Genomic DNA, 26,367 nt, shown 5'->3' on the forward strand with positions numbered 1-26,367 from the left:
CGAGGTGTCAGCAAGATAATGCTTTCTCTGTGAAGACTGTGGCATTCTGGGGCTGGCTGTTGGCAATCATTAGTACCTGGCTTTTCCATCACATGGCAATGTACATGGCGGCATATTCTCCTTTCTCTTCTGCATTCTATTGATTTCCATCTTCTGGCTCTTCCCGTGGCTTTCTCCCTCTGTGTCAGGACTCCAGCAATCTGTATTAAAGCCCAACCTGATTCAGTTGGCCATACCGTAACTAAAAATAACGTCTTCAAAAGGCTCTATTTGCAATGGGTTCAGCCCATAGAAATGGATTATGATTACGTTGATTTTTTGAGTTACATAACTCATCCATACAAGAAGTAATACCATGTGGATCACTTCTTGTAGTTTTCATTTCACTTTATGCCAGGTTTTTCAACAATAAATTATCCTAGGGCTGCTTGTTTATAAAAAGCTTATGCTTTTCTGATATGTTTACAAAAGGATAAGATTCCTTTTCTGCATGTGCTTGCATTGTTTTTTAAAAAAAAAAATGTTTGGATGAAGGACAATTCCTGTAGGATAATAGCAGCTAACAAGTTGCAGTTTCTCCACACATCCTCCTGAAAACCATACAGTCAGCCAGGAGAGAAGATAAAGTTGCCTGTAGTCCATGATTACAGCACAAACAGCAGAGAGTTAATGCAGCAGACTTCTGTGTATGTCTAAATGAAGCTTAAGTGAAGCTTAAGTCCCCATGACCAGGAGACTGGCTTTCAGAGCCAGGGCAGTATTGTGCATACGTAAGGACAGTGCAGTAGTTTCTGGTGGAATCAGGACAGGGATGACATCATTGGGGTTCAATCTTACAAAGGGAGAGTTCCAGGGGTGTCCAACACTCAGTGGGGAAATACTAAGATCAGGTCTGAGACGTTGTAAATCAGAGTCCTGTTGGGAGAGTACAGAAATGGGTGGGGGTTTGGAAAGTGGGTGAGATCAGAGGTTATGTTTCTGGGAGAGGGAGAGACCTTGGAAAGGGAGGTGTCCCTTGGAAGCTTGGTGGGGAAGGGAGGAATGAAGCGGTTGAGATAAGGAGCTTACCAAAACAAGCATCCAAGAACAAGAATGAGAAAGACTTGTTTTTCATTCTGACAACCAAGGTTCTAAGCAGGCAACATAAATCCTTCCCTCTCTATTCCACCTCCCTAATCTCTTGCTATTGCAGGTCCAGGAGAATCTAACCCAAATAAATATAAATTTAAACAAACCCAGTGTCCACACAATGTTATTTAAGAAAAAAGAATAGAAAATGAGTACAAAAATATTTAGGCATATGAAAACAACAAAGAAATAAAGGGACATAAATTAAGCATAATTAACACAAAGCTGCAAATGTGGAAAAAAAAAACAAGACTTAGGAATTAAAACAATTAGATTGAAAATGGATAAATGCAAAATCACCTCAGAAATAAATAGTATTGAATATTTAATTGAATATCAAATAAAAAATGAACAGAAATTTTAAGGTTCCCAAGGTACAGCAGTTACAACTGTAAAAACAATGAAGAGAGAAGGATAGAAATGAAAGGAATCAAGAAAATAAAACTTAACTAAATCAAGAGATGGAAAGGACCAAAGACAGAGTGACAGAGGAATGAGGCACAAAAGATCCAACTTACTTATAATTGGAGACCCTGAGGCAGAAAAACAAGCAACGGAACATGTTATAGTTTCTTTGGCTGCTCAAGCAAACCATGAAATGGGTTGACTTAATCAATGGGAATTTATTAGCTCATGGTTTTGAGGCCTGTAAAATATCCAAATCAAGTCATCATCAAGGCAATGTTTTCTCCCCGAAGACTCTGGTGTTCTGGGCCTGGCTGCTGGTGATCTTTGGTCCTTAGCTTGTCACCTGGCAAGGGACATTGTGGCATCTGCTGGACTCTTCCCTTTCTTCCATGTTTTGTTGCTTTCAGCTACTTGCTCCTCATGACTTTCTCTCTCTCTGTCTGAATTTCATTTGCTTATAAATGAGTCCAGTAAGAGGATTAAGACACATCCTGATTGAGGTGAGTCACACCTTAACTGAAGTAGCCTCCTCAAAAGGTTTTAAGTACAATGGGTTCACACCCACAGGAATGGATTAAGTTTAACAACATGTTTTTCTGGAATACATACAGCTCCAAACCACCATGGAACAGAACTCATATTTAAAAGTGTATTTCAAGGTACATTCGTGGAAGAAAATAAGACCTGAATCAGATGGAAATGGTCCACTTTGAATCTGGGAATGGTCAGCTCAGACTTATGCTTATATTAGACTTTAAAAATAGAGATGATGTCACCTGGGCCTTAGACCAAGGGATCAAATTTCTTCAAAGGAAGGAAAATCAGGTTGGCATGGCATGAGACTTTATGATAGCTACATCCAAAGCAAGACAACAGTGGAACAACACTTTCAAGAAGCTTAAGAAAAGGAAGTGTGAGCTAAGGATTTTATATCCAGCCAACTGCCCTTTAAAAGGTGAGATACTGGGTTTAGAGAAACAGTTTAAAAAATGCAAGAACTAAGAGTATTTTCTACCCACCAAACCTTCTTAAAGAATCTACTGGAATTTGTGGCATGCCAAGAGGGAGTGGTCTCTCCTGGATTCAGGTAAAAAGCAGTTTCATCATCTGTATGAAATTTAAAAACAACTAAATGGTGGTCTGCTTTTTATTATCATCATGTTCCTGCACTTTTAAACAATCTTAGCCAAAAAATGCTCCTCCTGACAAAAAAAATTTTTTTTGGTCTAATTTCTAAGCAATTCCCACTGTGACTGTTGCATTTTAGTCATGTAAACAAGTTTCAAATTAGCACATTTAGATTACTTATGCTTTAATAAACATTGCATTCTACATGGCAGTAATTTGGAGGATTCCCAGTTACAACAGCCAACCTTCCCCCCATCACATCCCATACATACAGATTCAGGTGCACGTGTATATTTTGGTTGTTGTTGGGTTTCTGTGATCTGCTGTCAAACATCCAGGTGACATGGTTTGTAGCAACTCTTAGCTGTTCTTTGTGGATAGCAAGTCACCTGTGAATCTTAGTGAGTTTAATCACATTCTTTGCAACCCTTACTCTTTTTATTTTCTTATTTCTTTGGTTAGGAGTTACAAAATTCTTGTCATACCCTTTCCTGGAGTAATGTTCTGATGTAGCACAATAAATATGGGGTTGGTTCTGGGCTTCTGGCAGATAACCATTCTCTGTTAAGGAAGTCCTCTCCTGGTCCTAATTTGTAGAGAGTTTTGTTTTTTTCCTTTAATTATGAATGTGGGTTGAATACTATGAAATGGTTTTGTTGCATCTATTGAGGTGCTCTCTTAATGGGATGAATTAATGATTATGTTAATAAATTTTTTCTGATATTACACCAACTTGATATTACTAGGATAAAACCATATTTCATTGTGATGCATTTGCTTATCAAATGCTGGGTGTACTCGGCGAATGTTTTATTTAGAATTTTTACGTCTATGTTTATGAGTTTGGCCTATAATTTACCTTTCTCCCTCTCTCTCTGATTTTAGTGTAGAAGTTATTGTGAGAGCAGTAACATTCAGTATCTTGCGTCTTTTTTTTCTCTTGTATACAATGATTCTTGTAAGACTGAGTGATCTGTTCCTTGGTGGACTTGTAAAAGCTTGTCTATAACACCTCCTGGTTGTAGTGGGTTGCTGTGGGGCAGGTTTTAACCACTAAGTTTCCTTAATAGTTACAGTTTGTTTAATTTGCTAAAGCTGATGAAATGCAATATGCCAGAAATGGACTGGCTTTTACAAAGGGGATTTTATTAACTTAGAAGTTTATGTTTCTGAGGCTGTGCAAATGTCCAGCTCAAGGCATCAACATGGGCAGGCACATGGGAACGTCTGTTGGTCTCTCCCTTCTCTCCCAGGTTTTGTTGCTTCCAGTTTCTGGCTTCAGTGGCTTCTTCTCTGAGCTTCTTTGTGTCCTTCTCTCTCAGCTTCTCTGGGGCTCTCTTACGTGTCTTTTCTCTGCCATTTATCCTCTTATAAAGGTCTCCAGTAAGAGGATTAGGATACTCCCTGAATGAGGTGGGTCACATCTCAACATAAGATCTGAATCACAAAAAGATCCTGCTTAAAATGGATCCACACCCACAGGAATGGATTAGCTTTAAGAGCATGATTTTCTGGGGTCCATAAAACCTTCAAACCATCACATAGTGTACTCAGAATGGGGACATAAATCTCACTTCACTGGTCCATTTCCCACAACACTGCCATTTTTCTTGTTTGTGTAAATGTGTTCCCTGCTTCCCAGACTTTCCTAACTGAGTGAGTAGTCAGTAGCCAAGCTCTCGATTTGCTCTCTGTCCCTAATGGTGTTGTAGAATAGGTTTCTTTGTGGCAGAGGATGCTTTAGGTGGGATCAGCTGTGATCTAGCCTTGTGCGGTTTGTGAATGAGATGGATGCTGCGAGCAAGGGACCCAGGCCATTAGGAAAATGACTGCTGGGCACACTCTGCTGCTGGGGTGCTGAGGACTGCTTCCAGTGTTGCCAGGCGGCCTCTTCCCAGCACGCCAGCCTCCTGAAGGTTTTTGGAATCAGGAAAGGTGAGGCATCCTCCTGATGTATGCATGGTGTGCCCCACCTTTTAGCTCCTGTACGTGTAAGACTCACAGCCTTTCCAGAAGTGCTAAGCAGTGCACAGAAATGAATACCTCACTGGCTGGTTGCCAAGTCTTGCTCAAACAGTCTGATGTTGCAGTCACTGGGACCCCATTTGCCATGAGCAGTTGGTAGGCAGTGAGAAGAGCTTGGGCTATGCCCTCGGGCAGTCCTCAGTTCACCTTCCAGCTCTGCCACTTTAGGAGCTGTGCGGTGGCACTGAAGTGAATTTACTGCCCTGAGGCCTGCCATCAGCAGCTGATGCATGAGGAAAACCAGACAAATAGGTGTCTCACCAGGACATGGTGAGACCAAGTTGTGGATGCCGTCTGAAGTGCTGGCATGCAGCTGGCCTTGTGGGGTGGCTTCTGTGCTCCCTCCCTCTGCCTTTCAGCCTCCCACTCACTCATAGTGGAAGACCCTGTCCACTTGGGCCTTTGCCAAAGGAGGGTTTGGATACTTCTCCAGCATGTTTGTGCCACTTAACCAAATTCGTCATTACCGCATTGAAGTATGGACATTATAAGCTGCATTATCCATGAGTCCCCTCGGCTCTGGCAGCAATACCTTCTCTGTCACAGAGAGCAAGAAGATACATGCATCAGTCTTTGTAGAGGGCAGACCATGTTCTCTGAGCTCCAATTATCTAAGGTATTTCTGAGTGTCCTGAGGTGTTGGGAAGGGGATAACCCCCTCGCCCCCTCCAGGGTGAACGGAATCGGGGCCAGCACAGCTGGGGGGCTCACTGCTCCCCAATGTAGCAGGCGCACACCAGGATGGGGTTGGATTATTTTTACAGTGGGGCAGAAATGAAGACAAGAATTCCCCAGTGCTCACCTGTTGAGCTGTGGGATGGTTAATTTTATGTGTCAACTTTTTAGACTCTGGTGTCCAGTTGTTTGGTCAAACACTAGTCTGGTTGTTGCTATGGAGGTATTTCATAGATGGGATTAGCATCTAAAATCAGGCAACTTCCCTAAAGGAACTTCCCCTCCGTGTTGTGGGTGGGCCTCATCCAAGCAGTTGGAGGCCTTAAAAGTGAGAACTGAGGGTTCTGGGAAGAAGAAGGAATTCTGACTCAAGACTACCCTCCACTCCTTCCTGAGTTTGCGGCCTAAGGTATTTTGTCTCAAGACTTCAGCATCACCATATCAGAATTTCTAGCCTCTGGCCTGCTCTACAGAATTCAGACTCGGAGCTCCCAAAATTGCATGAGCCAATTCCTTACAAAAAAAAAATTCTTAATGTGTGTATAGTTTATGAAAATATAAAATATAAACATTATATAAATATGTAAATGCATATGTATAAATATAAATATATAAATGCATGTGTATGTGTGTGTGTATGTGTATATCTACTTCTGCTGGTTCTGTTTCTCTGAAGAGCCCTGACTGCCACAGGCTGCGAATCCCATTTGAGTGCACATAAAGGAGCTATGCTTTCTAATATGCTCTAAAGGGATTAATTTCCTCTCTTCCTTTAAATCACAAAAAAGCTATTTTGGCAGCTTGTGGACTGTAACAAAATCAACTGTGAGGGTTTTTGTTTGTTATCTTGACACGAGGGCCGTGTCCCTTGGCGAACATTGGGCAGGGACGCCTGTGGAGTGGCATATTCATGACGCATGCGCCAGCATTGCGGGAGAGTAAGCACCAGTCTATCTCTATAACCCCATGTGCAGCAAACGGCTGGAAGGGTTCTGCTGGCACCAGTGGCTAGATTGTATTTTTCCGAACACATTATGAACCAGGCCTGAGCTGTTTAATGGACCTGAAAGCATTTGATTAGTCCAAAGTGCTCTGTGCCTGGTAGGTCGGGGGATATTAAGATCTGAAAATCTTATGAGTCTGACCCCATCATCTCCCTGTGGCTTCAGCGTGCCCCAGGGTTGCAGCAGTGACTGTGATCTGCCTGGCTCCCCAGGAGGGCTTGAGGTGAGCTGTGAGTCCCAGGCCAGGGTACACTGCAGGCCTCTTCCCGTCCATCTTTCTGCCTGGGATCTTGGTTTCCAGGCTGGGCCTCTGGCTCCCCCTCCTCTCTGTCCTTGCCCCCTGTCTCTCCATGGCTGATAGAATCTCCCTCTGGCCTTCAGTTGGTCAGTCCCTAGCTGGCCAGCCCAGGTTTGGGTCCGCCAACATCATTTGGGAGCCTACCAAGTGCTCTCCACCCTGTCCTACCCCTGGCAGGGGCTACCAGGCCTCCCAGCTTTGCAGGGCAGCCAGCTGTTCTCAGGACAGCTTGGCTTCTCTAGGGGTGCAAGGTGGGGAAGCTGGGGGATCCTCCCCTTGAGGTATGGCACTGTGTTTCTTCCTCTCCAGTCCTGCCAGGATCCCACCTCCTGCCTCTGATGGCTGCTGGTGTGTCCAGCATTGGTCCCCAGACAATTGTCTCCATTGGACACTCTTGGGAACTGTTCCCCCTCACTCCCCTGAGCCCCATGCCTAGGAGGCCAGTTCTTAGAGCAGGTCCTTCCTGTCTGTGGCGTCAGACATAGGTGCATGGGTGTATCTGCACGAGGATGACCCACCTGTCCCCACACTAACCCCTGAACAGCCAATTCCCATGGCTTTGCCACCCAAAAGTCATGGACCAAGGTTGGGGAAAAGCTACTGCAGGCACACACCGGTCTCTGAGAGGCCCCGGTGGGGGCGCAGGGGGCTGGGCACAGGAAGTGAGAAGTCTCGAGATACTGAGACGTCTGCCCTTCACCCCTGGGGAAGGCCAGGTCCTGCCCCCAGAGTAACCAGAGTCCCCTTCCCTTGCGGCAAAGGAAAGGCCGAAAGCAGGTGGCCTCACCATATTGGAAACATTGCAGAGGCCTCCATGTGGCCTCACCCGGGGTGGGGGGAGTGGGAGGACCTAGGCAAGCACCAGGGACTCAGAAGAGCACGGCACAGCACAGCCCTGAAGTTACCCAGGCTCCACTCACGTGCAGGGTCCAGAGGAGCTACCCATGGTGGTAACACACACCGCAGAGCCTGGGGTACCCAGAACTGTGCTAGGTGACCCAGGAGAGGTGGGCTGCATCCAGGCAGGGGAACTGGCTTGTTTAAGGTGACAGGGTGGGCAGTGAGCTGGCTGGGGGTGGCCTGGGCCTGCGTGCCGGTTTGGGACAGCATATATGAATATGGGGCTCATGGGGCCAGGCTGGGGACAGGGGGCATTGGGGGCTCTGACAAAGCAGGCCCCATGTTCTGCAGCAGAGGAGTCAGTCCGGAAAGACAGACAGGCACATCTCTTCCAGGTTGCGTGCAACTCCTGTGAGTTTCTGGAACCGTCAGCCACCCGGAGGCTGCTGCTGGTCTCTGTCCCAAGTCGTAGGGTTTTCCTGTTGGGCTATTGTGAAATAGAAAACCCTTCTGGAGTTACTCTTGGTGCTGGCTGTGTCCAAGTGTGGTCTCCTCTCTGTGAATGGCTGCAGGGCCAGGAGGAGGCCATGGGCGGTCAGAGCCCCTGCACCCCTGATATCCCCTGGTCCTGGGGAGAGCTGGACGTGCCGAGCGTCACCAGCCCTAGTGAGCAGATGGTCACCACGTGGTGCAGGCCCTTGGCAAAGAGGCTCAGTGGAGGATGAAATGAATCTGAGCCCCTCTGACCCTGGAGGCTTGGCCAAGGCAGTGGCTGGAGCTGGACACATAGCTCTGGGTCCTCAGGTCCCAAATGGGATGGCCAGTGGGGTTAGGAGATGCAGTTTCCTGATTCTCCCTGGGATCTTTGCACTGGTTGTAAAAAAAAGTAAAGAAAAAGCAAAACAACACAACCAGAGCCCACTGGTCACCAGAGCAGTGCGTATTTATGGGGCTAATTAAAAGAAAGTGGCTCTCTGAAAGCTCCCTTGAGGTTTTGTGTAAGCACAAAAATGTGAGCCAGGGTCAAAGCTGTCTTTCAGAGAGGGGAAAACTGCAGAAATGTTAAATGTAGACTGCGCCTTTCAGCTTAAATACTTCGTAGACTCACCACTGCCATTTAGATTTGTCCTGTACATTTTGGAGAAGTAGAAAACAGCCAATTAAGTTAAATCTAATTTTTGCTAGGTTTTGGTTGTGTTAAGACTTGAATAAAGTGGACTGGCCTCTACACTCATATGGCATTAAGGATTTTGTTTTTTTTTTTAAATCACATTGAACACAGCTCAATATTTTGGCAGGAGGCTTGACTTAATTCCATGTGAAGGGTTTAATTCTGTTGCTCTTTGACCTGGCAGTCATGTTTGCTCCCTGGGGCTCAGTTTCTTTATTTTTTTAAGACAGTTGATGTAAGTAAATGGAAAGCCCATCACACAATGGCATAGAACCCTTTTCTCATGTAATTGAAAATGAGACTTATTGGTTTCAGGTGAGGCTTGATCCAGCCATTTGACCTTGTAATCATGGATCCGGTTTCTTCCTTTTCACCTTCCCTTTCTTTATATTTGCTTCATCCTAAGGCTGGTTCAGTGAAAATATTCTGGTTATGTATTCACCAGATGCATAATTTAGCAATGGATGATTTATATTTGGTCCTCAAAGTATTCATGTCTTATTTAAAGTGTAGTCACTGGAAAATAAATTGCTAAGGATGTACCCAAACAAAACAGAGCAACAGGTTGTCCTGAAAATGCAAGGATAGAAAAAGGCATTTGACAACTGTGACCAACCCAAGGATGCACTGATGATATATTGAGAGCAAGCACCCTTCCCAGGCTCAGGGGAGCTTTGCTGGAGCTTGGCAGGGGTGACATCGAGCTGCTATCTAGAAGCATAAATGGAAACCTCAGGAATGGGCCAGCTTCAGCCCTGACACCAGGTTGTAGGAATCCTCCAGAAAAATGAACAACATAATGAATACATCATTTAAAAAACAACGACGGCCTTGCCGTCTGGGGTTGAGGTCCTGGCAGCAGTGGCCCCCCTGAGAATCACAGGTGTATTGGGGTGGGGAGAGTCACTCTGTGAAGCAGGAAGTCATTGCATGTTGACTGCCCACGTCCCGGCTCCTTGGGCCAGCTGTGTGATCCCACTGGCGCGGACCTTGAAGTGATGGGCCGACCCTTTTGTTCAACGGGCTTAGAGTACCTATAAGAATCCTGAAGTTTATTAAGGTGTATTCACTTCTATGAAAAATTCAGCCCGGCCTCTGTCTCACTGTTTAGTTTACTCAGCTATCTGCATGGGGTGATGACATGCAAGGTGGCCTTGCTTGAGTCAAGCCCTGTTTGGAAAATGAAATTCATTTCATTGCTTTCCTTTTCCATATGAGAGAATGTGTGTATTTGAGTTGCGTGTGTGGTGAGGAGGTGGTTTTAGTGTTGACACAGATGACACTGCTGGGATTGTGCCAAAAGACTCAATTTTGGACCACGCTTGGCGATTTTGTGTTTCTTTTTGGAAATATGTTATTTTCTACAGTCTCTTCTAACATATGTGAAAAAAACCCCTCAAGTTTGGCTTCTTTTTGAGGCTGGTAGGGGCTGCTGGAGCACCTAGGGATGTAGTGCAGTCACCACATGGCTCCCCTCCCCACCAAGGAACAGGTGAGGGGGTCCACAGAGCCGCTCTCGGACGGGGTTCAGGGGCCTGGCCTGGGGTCAGCTCTGCAGGCCGCTGAACTCCTCCACCCACCCAGTCCCCCAGGAAAGAATCCTCTCTGAGGTTGCTCAGGGAAATGGACAGCTGGGAGAGTGAGGGCCAGGGCATGGGTGGGAAGGGGTTGACAGTAGCTTAATAGGGCCCTGTGCTCTGAAGCCCCCAGGCTCCTCCGTGGCTCCCACTTCTGGGCAAGTCTCCTGCTCAGGTGTAAGAGGTACTGGAAGGACCCTACTCTGCCTGGGTACCTCCCCTGCTGGGTCAGTGAGCTTCCTCTCTGAAATGCGGCGTCCTGGGAGGGTGTCTGAACACACCTTGCTGTGTTCAGCCAATTGGAGTGTGGCTGCTGGGGGCAAGCAACGGTGGCAAGATGGAGGATTCTGGAATTGGGTGGCATTCAGTGAACCCTCTTAGGTGCCAGACATGGATGCAGGCCAGGGTAGGAGGCCCTCCCCTGGAGGGGTCATGTGTGGTAGACAAGCGCCTGCTGGAGGCTGGGGTGGGGGTGAGGTAGGGAGGTGGGGTGTGTGTGCCCCGGGGTACAGCTTGATGGCCTTATAACCAGTACTTCCCCCTTAGTACCTGTTGGCTCCTCATTTACCCCGACCCCTGACTTGTGCTCTCTGCCTTCATTTCCTCCCTAGGAGAGGCAACTGTTGTCCTGAAGGCCAAGGGAGAGACACAGGGGTCACCGGGATCTCATGGGGTCTGCTGTGTTTCTGATGTGGAGCTCGAAGCTCAGGGCAGTAGAAGGAAATACTACGGTCAGCTCTTAAGCAAGTGGGCAGGATCTGAACCCGGTTCTTTGGCTCGGCAGTTCTGCTCTCTCACTCTCTCCTGCCACCTCTGGGGGCTGGGTGCAGGGACCCCCACCCCACCTCACTGCTTGATGGCTTCCATGGCAGGGCTGCCTGCTGTGTCAGCTGCCTGGGATCCTGCCTGGCAGCGCTTGGGGTGGTGATGGCAGAGGAGTTTGGGGACATTGCTGGTTTCCAGCTCACGCCTGAGCCTGGGCACCGACTCGCTGGGGAATGGGAAGGAGCAGGAGACTGGTGGGAGGCTCTCAGAGTGCCCTGATTGGGAGTGGCTGTGTGGGAGCGTGACCTGTTCCAGCCCCGAGTGCCTGCTCTGCGGTGGCTGGGGCATTTGCCACCATGTCTTCCAACTCCCTTGATCCTCAAGGGCCTGCCAGAGTGTCCTGTACAGTGAGAACAGACCACAGTGGATCCAAATTCCCAGTGACCATTTTCCCAACAAGTCAATGTCAAAAGGAGAACACTGAAAGGTTTCTTCTGTCACCTCAGTGGACTTTTTTTTTTTTTCAAAAAGAAAGCAAACTTGGAATATATTGGGCATTATTATTGCTTCAACTGTCACTTTGAGGCAAGAGAAGTGGTTGCTTCAGTTAAAATCATTAAAATGGATTTCGGGCATACTTCCTTTAGTGAGGCAATTGAGGAAGATGGCACATGTGGTGAGGTAAAACACACGCTTCCCAGGTTGCTGAATGTGTTTTTTCCAAGAAGTTTGATTGAATTACTGTTTACATTTGCTGTCATACGTGACAGTTTAGTCATCATTAGAGATTTCAGTAATTAAAATAGGAAACAGAAGCTTAACTTATTTTCCTTATTATCAAAACTATGTTTGTTGGAACCACATTATTATGATGGTTTTTGTGTTTTTGTACATTGGATGTCTTAAGCTGAGTACGGTTTAGGGGATCTTTTCTAGTTGCAGGAAGGTACTGCTTTCCTCAACACTGTGATCTGATTTGTGACAAATCTGTACTATACACTATTGTAAATAGCTAACAAGTCCATTGCAAACAAACTGAATGTACAAATCTTATTGCTGGTGCTCAAATCTCTTCGGGATAGTCATCATGATTTAAAGTTTGTTAAAAAATTTGCAATCATCAGGTGTCAATCAAACTTAAAGATGAAACACTGATGAATGTTGAATTTTCATGCTTTAAGTGTACTTCCTTTTTAGTTTTTTCCAGTTCTTTGCTATTTTTTTTAAATTCAAATTATTGAGATTGTTCACATGCCATACAATCATCCAAAGATCCAAAGTGCACAATCGGTTGCCCACGGTACCATCATACAGCTGTGCATCCATCACCACAATTAATTTTTTTTTTTCAATTTTTAGGACATTTTCATTACTCCATAGGAGAAATAAAGACAAAAAAGAAAACTCAAATCCTCCCATACCCCTAACCACCACTCCTCCATTATTGACTCTTAGTATAGGTGTACTATATTTGTTACTGTTGATGACAGAATGTTAAAATACTACTAACTGTAGTACATAGGTTTACAATAGGTACATTCCTTCCCCATACACCCCTCTATTAATAAGTTCTCGTTGTAGTGTCATACATTTTTTGTAGCTCATGAAAGAGATTTCTAATATTTGTATAGTTAATCACAGACATTGTCTACCACAAGATTCACTGTTTTATACATTCCCATCTTTTAACCTCCAACTTTCCTTCTGATGACATATGTGACTCTAAGCATCCCCTTTTCACCACATTCACACACCATTCAGCACTGTTAGTTATTCTCACAATAACGTGCTACCCTCACCTCTGTCCATTTCCAAGCATTTAAGTTCAACCTAGTTAAACCATTCTGCTCAATATAAGAACGACTCCCCATTCTTCAGCTTTGTTCTATATCCTGGTAACTTATATTTCATGTCTATGAGTTTATATATTATAATTAGTTCATATCAGTGAGACCCTGCAATATTTGTCCTTATGTGTCTGACTTATTTCAGTCAATATAGTGCCCTCAAGGTTTCTTCATCAACCCGTTTTTTTTAAGACGGTTTTGTTCACCCACCATATATTCTGTCCTAAGTAAACTATTGATGTTTCCCTGCATAATCACGTATTTATGCATTCACCACCATTACCACTATCTATATAAGGACATCTCTGTTTCTTCTACAAAGAAGTAGGAAGAGTCAAAGAAGGTAGAGAGACAAAAGAAAAAGAAAGAAAACAAATGACAGCTTAAAAGCAACAAAAGGAAAGATAGAATTAAACTAAATTACAATAAAAGAGGCAGACAGTATCACCAATGCCAAGAGTTCCATACCCCTCCCTTATATCCCCCTCTTAAAGGCATTTAGCTTTGTTATATTGCCTTTGCTATGTTAAAGGAGGCATAATACAATGCTTCTGTTAACTATAGTCTAGTTTGCATTGATTGCATTTTTTTCCCTAATACCACCCAATTTTTAACACCTTGCAATGTTGACATTCATTTGTTCTCCCTCATGTAAAAACACATTGGTACATTTTATCACAATTGTTGAGCACTCTAGGTTTCACTGACTTATACAGTCCCAGTCTTTATCTTTTCTCTTTCTTTCTGGTTTCCCACATGCTCCTAACCTTCCTCTTTCAACCATACTCACAGTCATCTTTGTTCAGGGTGCTTACACGGTTTTGCTACCATCACCCAAAATTGTGTTCCAAACCTCCCACTCCTGTTTTTTCCTATCTGTCTGTAGTGTTCTCTGTAGTATTTCCTGTAGCACAGGTATCTTGTTCACAATCTCTCTCATTGTCTGCTTGGCAGAGAATATTTTAAACTCTCCCTCATATTAGAAGGACAGTTTTGCCAGATATAGGATTCTTGGTGGTTTTTCTCTTTCCATATCTTAAATATATCACACGACTTTCTTCTTGCCTCCATGGTTTCTAGTGAGAAATCCACATATAGTCTTACCAAGCTTCCTTTGTATGTGATGGATCACTTTTCTCTTGCTGCTTTCAGGATTCTCTCTTTGTCTTTCACATTTGATAATCTGATTATGTGTCTTGCTGTAGGTTTATTTGGATCTATTCTGTTTGGTGTACGCTGCACTTCTTGGATCTGTAATTTTATGTCTTTCATAAGAGAAGGGGAATCATTGATTATATGCTTTTAGTGCTTCTGCCCCTTTTCTCTTCTCTGCTTCTTCTGGGACGTGCATGACATGTATGTTCATGTGCTTCATGTTTTCATTCAGTTCCCTGAGATGTTGCTCATGTTTTTCCATTCTTTTCCCTATCCGTTCTTTTGTGTGTAGGATTTCAGGTGTCTTGTTCTGCAGTTCCTGAGTGTTTTCTTCTGCCTCTTGAGATCTGCTGTTGTATGTCTGCATTGTCTTTTTCATTTCTTATGTTGTGCCTTTCATTTCCATAAATTCTGCCTGCTGTTTTTTCAAACTTTCAATTTCTACCTTATGTTCACCCGGTGTTTTCTTTATATCCGTTATCTCTTTTACCATATCTTCCCTGTACTCATTGATTTGGTTTTTGAATTGATTTAGCATATTTCTGTGAAAATCTTTAATTGATTGTTTCATTAAAGTGAAACAATATCTCAACTGTATCTTAATTGAGGTATAAGTTTTATTCCTTTGACTGGGGCATATCTTTGTTTTTCCTAGTGTATTTTGTAGTTTTCTGTTGTCTAGGCATCTGGTTTCCTTGGTTACCTTAATCAGATTTTCCCAAACTGGAATAAGTTCATGTCTCAGAATGGGCTTATATTCAGTTTCAAGTTTCTCTGAGGGTGTATCTTAGAAAATTGACAGACTTTCTTGTGCTTTTCCTAACCTGCCCAGCAGGTGGCGCCTGTCAGCCTGTCGTGCCCCACTGGTGTTAACAGGTGTGGCCCCTTTACTTCTCAGTTTAAGTTGTTTCTGTTTTGACTGTTCCCCCTCCTCCCCAGGCCCTGGGGCCTGAGTTCTGAAGAGAAGACCACTGGTACTAGAGCTGGGCCCCACCTCCTTCCTCTTAGAGAAAATATACCCCCTAGGGAGTTCTCTTCCACATTTGAATAGCTTTTTTGTCTCTCTGACTCTGTTAACCCCACCCCTGTCTGGGTCACAGTGCTGCAAACTGAAAATGGCTAAGGCTCTCTCCACTGAGCCACTCAGATGAGAGAGAGCAAAAAGGAAAAAAAGCACCTTTTCAGAGCCAGTCCATGGCCTCCCAGTTTTGCCCATCAGTCAGAGAGTGCACCTGGTCTTCTGGGCGCCCTGTCCCAGGGCACAGGTGTTTTCTCTCTCTTGCAGGTCAGTTGTCTATAAAAGCCTCTATATTTTTCCTTCTTTTTTTTAAATTTTTTTTTTCCATCAGCCCCACCTCTCTCCATTGGGAGCAACCTCAGTGTACTTTGCTGCTTGTTAGGGGTTTGTCTGTGTTTTTTAGCCTGTTTGTATTCAGCAGCCCACATTTGTTAATTAAAACCCCAGTTGGAGCTGGGCTGAGCTATATTCGCTTGCTCTGGGACTGCTGCTTTCTCCTACAGCAAGGTTTTGCAGCTCAGCCTGCCATGGGGGGACGGTGTCCCAGCACGTTTCTGCAGTTTTTACTTACAGATTTTATGCTGTGATTTAAGGCATTCCTCCGAGTCCAGGTTGTTGTACAACGTGTGGACAGTCACGATTGTCCCCTAGCAGTTGTTCCAGATTATTAGTTGTTCCTCATTGTTTATTAGTTGCCCCAGGGGACTAACTAAATTCCATACCTCTCTATGCTGCCGTATTGCCCTGCTGACCTCTTTGCTATTTTTACTGTAGTGTTTCATTTAAATTTCATACATGCTAACTAGATTTGTGTGATTGAAATAAAATTGCATTATATACAAAATAAAAAAAATACTTTAAATTAAATCATTGATCTTGAATAGTTCTGGGGTGGTTCTTCGGGATTGATTCAGGGTCAGCTGGATTTGACTGGCTCTGGCTCCTTTCACTGGATCAGTTGATTCTGACCAGCTCCCGGTGGTTCTAGGGAATGAAAGGTACTTCTGCTTTCTGGAACCTGAAGGTGGAAAAGACAGAGACCAACATGTCACTGACCAGATGCTTTCCTGCTCGGATGTCTTCAAGACTTGGTATCTTAGCCTGGCAGGGCTGTTATGACAAATAGCTCACAGTGGGATTTATTGTCTCAGAGTTTCAGAAGCTAGAAGTCCCAAATCAAGGCATCAGCAAGGCCACACTTTCTCCCCGAAGTCTGTAGCATTTTGGTGCTGGCTTATTGCAGCCTTTGCAGGTCAGGAATCTAGAAGCAGCTTGGCTGGTTGGTTCTGGCTCCAGGTCAAGCTGTGGGCTGGGCCAAGTCAAAGACCCAACTGGGGCTGGGGAATGCACTCCAGCATCCACTTTACATGGTGTTGGCCAGAAGCCTTCATACTTCCCCCACTAGACACCTGCATAGGGCTGCTTGTGGGTCCTCATGACATGGCAGCTGGCTTTCCCAGATTGAGTGATCCATGAGAGAGTAAAGAGGAAGCCACCACTTTCAAACGGTTAATTGTACATTGTGCAAATTTCTCCTCAATTAAAAAAATGTATGTATAAATCTAGAGGAAATTGCCATGCCTTTTATGACCTGTCAGTAGTCACACACTGTCACTTCTGCCTTATTTTTCTCAGTGGAAACAAGTTACTACATCTGGCCCACACTCAAGGAAAGGGGAAGTAGGCCCTACCATTTGAAAGGAGTGTCAAGGAATTTGTGGACAAGCTTTAACCATCACAATTTACTGATACAGTTGCAGTCCCTCCCTGATTGAAATTCCCTGTTTCCCACGCAGGTAACCACTGTCCAGAGTTTGGTGCTATTTTATAACTCACTACATTTGTAAATATACCTACACCTTTTACTTTTCCATGTGTTCAAACATTGTGTAAATGATTTCTGTAGTTTGCCTTCTTTTTGCTCAACATGACATTTATGAAATTCATCCACCTTAAAACATGTAGCTACAGTTCATGCATGTTCACTGCTGTGTAGTATTTCATTGCATGAGCCTGATACTGCTTATTTCTTCTCCATTGATGGAGGTTTGGGAGGTTTCCAGTGTTTTGATATAATAAGCAAAGCTGTTAGGGACACTCCCGTGTATGTCTCTTTGGTAAGGTAAGCCAGATGTGTCTAGAATATTTAGCGAGGATTGGAATTACTGTGGGATGGAGTGTAAGAATCTTCATATTTTCTAGATATGGAACCATTCATTTTCCAGAGTGTTGCCCTATTGAGTTTCCCCTTCTCTTTGTCTTTGGCAACACTTAGTATTCTCAGACATTCTACATTTTTAACCATCCAGTGGGTGTGAGTAGTCTCTATACTGGGTCTTTATTGCCATTTCCCTGCCTGCCAGTGAGGTGGGACATCTTTGCATCTATCCACTGGCCAAGCATATTTCTTATTCTGTGGATTACCGGTTCCTACATTTTATGTGCTTTTATTCTGCTGTGTTCCTTTCCGTTTTCTTATTGAACAGTCTGATCCTTTGTTCAGTGCCTATATTCTAAATGTCTTTTTTGTTTCTTCTGACCAGCTTAATGCCCCAGGATTTAAATCCCAGCTTCCTGTGTGGCTTCTATGGGCCTCAGTTTCCTTGTCTGTAAAATGGGGATGATGGCAATGCTCCTGAGCTCACAGTGGTGCTAAAAAGGTTAGAAGATTCACGTCAGTGAATCAGCATCTGTCAGAGTAAGCACTGAGTGGGTTAAGTCAACACTGATGTGCTGGCCTCATATGCCAATATCAGACCGTGTGTGGATGTCATGGCCTGGTCCAGAGTTTTGGCAAGCATAGTGTTCTTGTTTGATAATGTGGGCTCCAAGCTATATGGGGCACCCTGTTGGTACCCTTAATCCGCCTGAAGGAAAACACAATCCCAGACTCCCTCCAGGGTACTCCTGGGAATTGGCTGGGAAAATAGAAACCTCATTTGCATAGGATGGAATAATTGTGTGTTTGGGGTGGGGGGGGGGTCTGGGAAATGCAGGGTAGTGGAGCTGGTCTACAAGCTTCTAGTTCTTTGTCCTATCGGGTCCAACACAGACCTGTCAGTGCACCCCATGCAAGCCTTTCCTGTTCTCTCCATCCTTGCCTTTTATCAGCCCCATGGATGGGCATAGGCACAGAATTCCAGTTTTTAATTACTCCATGTTGCACAAGCAGAGGCTCTGATTCCCCAAAGCCAGGCAATGAGAAATATGTCCGATATTATAGTGTAAAAAGCTACTTCCAAGAAGAGGACAGAAAACAGTGTTTCTGTCTGTGTAACAACACAGGCTCCATAAGGACAAATTTATGAAGGATTAACACACAGCTGGGTCATGCTATTGCAATAAAATTTTTTTTTAAACCCAGAGGACTGTATGACACAAAGAGTGAACCCATAGTAAATGATGGATTTTTTTTTTAATAAACACAACTTTAATAGTGTTGGTTCATCAGTTTTAACAAAGGTACCACATGAATGCAAGATGTTAATAACGGAAAACTGTGTGTTTGTGTGTGTGTGTGTGTATGTATTATGGGAATTCTACTTTCTGCATGATGTTTCTGTAAACCTATACGTGCTCTAAAAAAAAAGAAAAAAAAGTAAGCAGAAAAAAGTTGGTGAAGTTAGAGATATTTAATGTGATAACTATTTTGGTTTCAGAGTAAGTTTCTGAGTTTTGAAATGGATTGAAATAATAGAGTCTTTAGCCCCAGTTCTGCATTCTGGGTTGGATGCTGTCGCCACAGAGATGAGACAAATAGTCCCCTTGAACGAATTAGTCCCACTTAGTGAACTAAATGCCAGTAAAGAGTCTCCATATCTGAATTTGGAGCACACGTGAGGATCTTCCCAAAGTGAGTAATCTAAAATAACCCCAGCGGGTCACATGGCCCGGAGCAGGTGGCAGAGCCAGGCATCCTGAATGGCAGTCATCTCCTGCCTTGGAAAGATAAGTTTCCAAGGATGGAGGATTCTGACCATTTTAGTGACAGCAATTTTTACGCTGTTCCTAATTTAAGTATCTTTAATAGTGTGCTTAGAAGCTACATTCCCAAGCAAAACAATTGCTTTTGAAAGCTTGAGACCTTTGCAGACTGGCTTTAAATCCAAGTTTTTCCCAAAACATTTGCACGAACCGTGGGACGTCGGAGCTTTTTATTCTGAAGATGCAGCTTCTTGCCTAGAAGAAGACAAAGAATACATGCCCATATCTATAGAGTTATTAGCAATTGCAGACTTGACCTTACAGCTAGCTTGAGTCCTCAGTGATTGAGAATTTAAACATATTATTTGTAAACAGCTGCTTTGGTATCCATTCAAATGGACTTTACCACCCCTATCCACCACCACCTCCCCCCCCCCACCACCACCAAAGAAAGAACCCCGGGCTGATCCAGGGTTGAGCCAGTCTGGCTCTGTGGTCCTGGATACCCCATAGCTGAACCCAGCGCCTGTTGCCCCCACTATAACTGGTCTGTGACCAGTTCCTTAGGTGATTTTTGGGGCCTGTGCCCTGGAATGATCTTGCTCTGCCCTCTGAGCACTGTCCCTGTGGGTCCCATCAGGATGTGGGAGACCCCTCCTCTGGAGAGAGACCCCCTTCCCCATATCTCACTGGGGTGCTCTGTGGTTTCAGCCACACCTGGGGGAACTGTGGCATCTTGCCACACCCCCTTTGGGCAGCTTGGCCGAGCTGCAGTTCCAGGTCCCACAAAGCCTCCTGTGCCTGCAGCTTACCTGGGGTTGCTGACCTCTCCTGTCTGCCTGATGCCTGGTCAGGTAACTCACTGAGAGGCAGCCCAGTGCAGGTGAACCCCCAGGCCACCCAGGGGGACCCACAAGAGCCTCATGAGTGGGAGCCCCATTCCAAGCTCTCTGTCCTGCAATCTGCTGACAGTCCCAGGAACAGCTGGCTTTTCAGTGCTGGCTGCAGCCACGCCAGGGAGCTGAGGGTCGGCAGGTATGGGGAGAAGTCCCACCCAAGGCAGCTCTGGCAGGGGGTGATGTCTTGCCTTTGATGCACTCTGGCCCTCCCTGTCATTCCAGCCCCTGCACTCTGCACAGACCTCTCTCACCCTACCTCAGGGCTCTGTCTCTGTTGCCAGAGTGTTCTATCAAGAAGGATTTTGTGAAATATACTTTCTTGTTCACCAGATTCACCAAATTCCACTGGTTCTGCAATCCAAGCATAACATATCCCAAACAGTAGCAGATCCAGGTTGACAAGTGCCCATCCTCAACTCGAGGATGCTCGACCATAGCTGCAAGAGAGAAACCCATTTCTAAAGGCTGCAGTGGTGTGTCTGTTCTCCCATCTACTTCACCATCCTGGGGTTAAGATTGTCTTTCCTGACTCCATGCAGACTTCCCAGCCCTGCGCTAGAAACTTCCAGCCCTCTGTCCTGCTTGCTTCTCACTCCCAAGCACCCTCCACAGACATCTTCCATGAAGCAGAGTGTTGCTTTCACTTTGCTAAAAGACGATTTCTGACACCCGTCGCTGTGGCCCCCATGGAGTCTTCTCATGCTCCAGGGCCAGTGTCTCCCAGTTCAGGTGGAGCTGCAGAGTTGCTGTCCTGCCGAGGGGTCCATCAGGTTGTTTTAGCCTAAGTGGCTTCCTCTCTTCGCCCCCTGCTCCCCTTCCCCAACATGGGCTTTCATGGACCTGGAGGCTCAGTTCCTTATCTGGAACACCCTGCAACTCCCCCGACATAACATTCGAAAGTACCCAGCACATTTATGGACTGCCCATTTGAAATGATATTTAGAATTTCTCTTTACCTCCCGAGTCTTCAGAAGCATGCCATTTCAAAGGCCCTGGTGATCACAGACCTACTTTTGCCAGAAATTTGCATAGGGGATAATAAGAGAATCCACAGCAGCTGCTGATGCAGCACCCTGCCAGAAGATTGATTAATCCCGCATGTGGCACCCTGCGAGAAGATTGATTACTCCCAAAGCCATGTATGCCAGCTGCCTTAGCAACAGTATTCACAGGAGAACCGAACCCCCTGGCATGTTAAGTCATGGCATTGCAGGACTGTGTAATGACAAGGTTCTTGTGTCAGCTTGGCCAGGTGTCTGGTCAAGCAAGCACTAGCCTAGCTGTTACTGCAAGGACATTTTGTGGCTGGTTTATTAAATCACCAATTGATTGCATCTGTGGCTGATTACATGTATTATCAACTAAGGGAGTGTCTTCCACAATGAGAGAATCCAGTCAGTTGTATTTAATCCAATCAGTTGAAGACTTTTAAGGGAGAAAAGAGAGCTTTCACTTCTTCAGCTAGCCAACCTTTCCTGGGAAGTTCATTTAAGACTTTCATCGGAGTTGCCAGCTTGTGGCCTGCCCTGCAGAATTTGGACTTGTGCATCCTAACTTGTAGAATTTGGACTCATGCCTCCCACAGTTGCGTCAGACACTTTTATAAAATTGCGTATTTACAGATACCTCCTGTTGGTTCTATTTCCCTAGAGAACCCTGACTAATAGAGACTGGTTATCCAAAGTGTCCTTTGCATCTGAATTCCTGTCATCAGTAGCCTAGGGAAGGCCTGACTTCATCTGAATGGCCCCAGGGGCTGTAGACTGTGAGAGCCCCTGCACCCCAGAGAATCTGGTCATCTCCATGTGGTCAGAAAGTCTCTGTGGAAATCTTCATGGCTTTGGATTTGCATGTCTCCCTTGGGGAGCTGGGTTATAAGATAACCAACATTCCCCCTGCATTTCCCCTCAACCCCCCAAAAAACCAGGGAGAGCTGAGGTTTTTAATCTCCTGGGGAACTTGTGTGTTTTATTTCCTGCCTGCACATTTAGAAGGACTAGGAGATTTTTCCTAAGAAGAAGAGAAGCCTCTGGCATTTTTGTCTAATCTCCAGCGGCCAGGCAGTGCACCAGCTTAGAAGCTGCAGGAGTGGGTCCGAGGGCTGTGGACGGACTGGGGGCAGGGGTATGGCCCTGGCCACACTCCTACAGAGGGGTAGAAAGAAGATGGGGTCATATGGGGTGGAGGGGAAGGTTCAGGAATGATCAGGCCATTGTGGCTCTAAAGAAAAACCAGGGCACCTGAGCTGTATTTGATTCTTTGTGTTCATTCCCAGGTGCTGGGACAGAACCAGCCTCCCCAGACGTCCCCATCCCCAAGGGTGTTCCCAGGTTTCCACATCGGTGACTTTGTGGCGCACATCTGTAAGGTGAGCCGTCTTTCCGGAGACACAGGTTCATCAAATAACACATTCCCTCTTTAGCCAACAGGAGCACGGGGGCTGGGAGGGTGCACTGCACCACAGGAAAGAAAATTTATGTTTATCTTCGAAAAGTGTGGAAAATGGTGCTGGGTCAAGTGGCAGGTGACCTGGCTGTTGAGTTAAAATGCTGTTGTGGAAGTTGGAGAAGGTAGACCTGAAATGGATGCTGATGAAAAGCCCCTGGTGGGCAGGAGCCCAGAGCCCTGATTCCTCCGCCATCCACAAGGGGCACTTGTGGGGTTGCTATCACTAACCTCCTGGTAGCAGATTCCAAATGGAGCTGGGATGGGGGTCTGCTTTTGCTTATGAAAGGACACCATGTTAGGGATGTTCTGCCTGCTGCTTGTTATTCTGAACCACGTGGAAAATTCCATGCTGCTCTGGTTTGCTAAAGCTGCCGTTATGAAAAATACCAGAAACGGATTGACTTTCATAAAGGGGATTCGTTAGGTTAAAAATTTACAGTTCTAAGGCCATAGAAGTGTTCAAACTAAGGCATCAACAAGAGGATACCTTCACAGAAGAAAGGCCAATGGCGTCTGAAACACCTCTGTCAGTTGGGAAGGCATATGCCTGGTATCTGCTTGTTCTTTGCTCCTGGCTCTGGGTTCAAAACGGCTTTCTCCAAAATGTCTCTGGGCTTGTCTCTCTTAGATTCTTCAGCTCCTGTGCATCTAAGCATTGGAGGTCCTCTCTTAGCTTCTTTCTCTCAGCTCCTGTGCATTCTTGCTTGTTTTCCCAGGGCATTTCTTTCTAAGCATCTGGGTTCCACATCTTTCTAAGCATCTCTTAGCTTCTTCAGATCAAACTCTGAGCTAGCATCTCCTAACATCTCCAAGCATCTCAAAGCATCTCTGTTGACTCCCAAGCATCTCTTAAATACTCCAGTGAACTAATCAAGACCCACCCTGAATGGGCAGGGTCCACAACTCCATGGAAATAATTCAGTCAGAAGTTCCATCCTAATCAACAGGCTATTCAGTCTGCCCCCACAAGATTGCATTAAAGAATACGGCTTTTCCGGGGGACATAATATATCCAAACTGGCATACATGCCTTTGGCGGGCCTCCACATGCAGCCTGCAGAGGCTACAATGACTACAGAGATGAAGGGGACACTCTCCCTCCTAGAGACCCAGCACGCCAGGAAGGCAGCGTAGAGCTGCAGGTCTCTAAGAGGGCAGCAGCAGGCAGCTGCTTGGGGAAGCACGCAGGGTCCCAAGGAAGGCTCCAGTTCCCTGCATGCTTCTGGGCAGAGCTGGGGGAACAAGGAGATGCTGGACACCTTTTCTGGGCAGGCTGGACCTTCAGATGCCCTCCATGGCTCCGGCAGTGCAGGTGGTCAGCAAGGGGAGCGAAGGGACACAGTAGACGTGTGGTTTGCATTCTTGCTGGGACTGGTGGGTGGAAGCTTTTGGGCTCTTTCTTGTCCCCTTTTGTGGTCACAGCCACCCAGAGCTGGGGGAGAAGAGGATGCCTGAAGAAGATGGGGGCCGGCAGGGCTCCCCTCCTTCTCACTGATGGCACGAGGTCACAGAGCCGATTTTTGACCGAATAAGGAATTGCAGCCACATCTCCTGACCCCCAGGCAAGCATGCTTGCTGCTGGACGTAGTGTTCTAAAACATGCACTAGCCCAGAAATGAGTTATTTGGCTAAGTCTTCACATGGTGGGTATTGCGGCTGAAGAAGGGAACTCTTGGGGTCTCCAGGACTTAGTGTTAGAGGCTGGGTTGCATTTCACGTTCCCAACCACCTGTGAAATGGATCTCATTGTCCACATTTGACACATGAAGAAACTGAGCCGACATGTCCATCAGGCATTTGCTGATAGTCATGCAGGAAGCAAGTGGCCTGTACAACTTCACTCTGGAAAGTGTGTGTGTGTGTCTGTGTGTGTGTGTGTGTGTGTGATAGAAATGCTTTCTGGATTGTATTCACTTATGGTGTGGGAGAGAACTCCTTGCAGAGGTCCAGGGTCTGTGGGGTTCCACAAGTATCCCATGCAGGTAATAGGTCACCTCCTGTCAAGCCAAGCAGATTAAAGCTCCTCAGCTTACTTAAAGTATGGCTTGGCCAAATTGGAAACATCCTCAGCCTTCTAAGGGATAGCCAGTCACTTTCTTTTATGTTTGGACTAGAGGGGTCTACCATGGGCCAGTTTTGGGTCATGGACAGGTCTCCTAGATACCCTAAATAATGGGCTTCATTAGAAAAGTGACCAGATTGAGTCCATAGGACTGAATCCACAGTAGATGTCTATGGTGAAGTGGAAGCCATTGTCTGCCCTTGTCAATAGCAAGACTCTGCTTCCTTCTTCCAAAGAATGATGCTGTCCCTTGTAACTTAGCCCCTGGACGAGACTGGAGATGGATGACCTGCCACCATGGCATTTAAATCAACACCCTCTGTCCTTCCACTCCCAACTGACGAGGTCCTGTTGGGAGGCTGCCATTGCTATTGCTTTGAAAGGAAAAAGGAAGTCTTTATAATAGTGTTCTGTCTTCATCCATATTAGAGAGAGAAGAATCGAGACGTGATGTGTAGGGTTAATGAACGCTGCTTTCTCTCTCCATCTGCTGCCCTCACCACTGGCTCCCGATCCAACCAAGGGCCTTGCTTGATGATGTTGAATACATTGGCCTTTCTCTTCAGCTTCCTTTGAAAAGCTTCCTCTGTTTAAGGGAAGTGTGAGCCCTGATGGTCTCTTTCCAGCTCTCTCTACAGAGGATCTGAGAGGAGGGTCAAAGCACTTGGCCTGGTTGGAAGGGTGGGCTCCGCTCCTGGAGAGAGATGAGGAGGGCCTTCCTTTTTCTCCTTTCCTTTTATCACTCTTCATTCCTCTCCAGCCCCACATCCACAGTCACCTCAGTCTGAAAGTGCCACAAAATCCGATTCTGCAAACTAGCAGGTCAAGCTTTGTTGTGGGAAAATACATATTCATGAGGGTTTCAGGAGCTTCATTAAAATGCAGATAGTCTCTCATTCCAGAGTGAGCCACAAGCCACAGCTTTATTTGCCCAACATGATGTTTTTAAGGCAATAATTATGTGATAAATGAATAAAGAAACACATTAATTATTTGTTTAGGGTAATTTCTGATCATCTCATTAGAATGATAATCTGTCCATTTTTACAGGTAATTCGAAGTCTTTCACTCATTTAAATTTCTATGCTTGAAGGAGCTCTATATGAATACCAGTCTTGTTTCTGAAACCGAAGTAATTTTTTCTATTTCTTTCTTCTTTATTCCAGAAAGATTTCATCACCAGGAGGTTTCTTGGGACATTACCAAACCGCTTGTTTTGGGTAAGAAATTTGAGGTGGCTGTGCATGGGCTGAGGTTTTGCTTCCAACATACGTGAAGCAGAGTCATTTTATGGAGGACCCCCCACCTCAGGTAGAACCAGGTTTCTGAGAACCTGTGTGTTCACAATTTGGTACTAGTATGAACTTGGGGAGTTTGAAATTGTGGTTTCATTCATCGCCATGCAGGACAAACGAGCACTTAGCTTTTCCTAAAATTGATACCTCTCCCTGCCCCCACCACAACAAACACAATCCCCCCATCCCCTCCTGATTATGTTAGCAGCTCTGCCAACCTTAAACCTCACCTAATTCAGTCATCTATTTGTGCTACCCCCTACCTAGATTCCTAATTATATTGAAAGTAGAGAAATATCACTGTCTTAGTATGCCAGGCTGCCATGACTAATACCACATAATGGGTTGGTATAAACAAAGGTGTTGATTGGCTCAGGGTTTCGGGCTAGAAGTCCAAAGCCAAGGTTTTGGCAAGACCATGCTTTCTCCCTGAAAACTAGCATCCTGTTGCTGGCTTGCGGCCATTCTTGGGGTTCCTTGGCTTGCATATCTGCCTCCCGTCACATGATAATCTCTCTTCTGATGTCTGCTCTTCTGGCTTCTGCTGACTTCCACCTTCTTCCTGTGGCCTTTCCCTTTTCTGGCTTCCAGTTTCTTCTCTCTATAAGGCCAGTAGTAATCTGTACTAAGGCCCACCCTCACTCAGTTGGGCCACACTGTAACTAAAAATAACATCTTCAAGAGGTCCTACATACAATGG

At 45.5% G+C, this 26,367-nt stretch overlaps 1 protein-coding gene across 4 annotated transcripts in view; it reads left to right on the forward strand.

Annotated features, from left to right (window-relative positions):
• The window catches only part of APBA2 (amyloid beta precursor protein binding family A member 2), a 309,258-nt gene that overhangs the window by 89,122 nt on the left and 193,769 nt on the right, over nt 1-26,367 (forward strand). For 2 of the 4 annotated variants that reach the window (XM_037832866.1, XM_037832870.1), the window contains exon 3: nt 25,539-25,592. The gene's annotated coding sequence lies outside the window, so the exon portion shown is untranslated. Of the gene's footprint in view, nt 1-22,137; nt 22,231-25,538; nt 25,593-26,367 lie in introns of all 4 variants that reach the window. The other 2 variants (XM_037832868.1, XM_037832869.1) reach the window with 2 other exon arrangements.

This window comes from Choloepus didactylus, chromosome 4 (assembly GCF_015220235.1).
Source record: "Choloepus didactylus isolate mChoDid1 chromosome 4, mChoDid1.pri, whole genome shotgun sequence".
Lineage (NCBI taxonomy): Eukaryota > Metazoa > Chordata > Mammalia > Pilosa > Megalonychidae > Choloepus > Choloepus didactylus.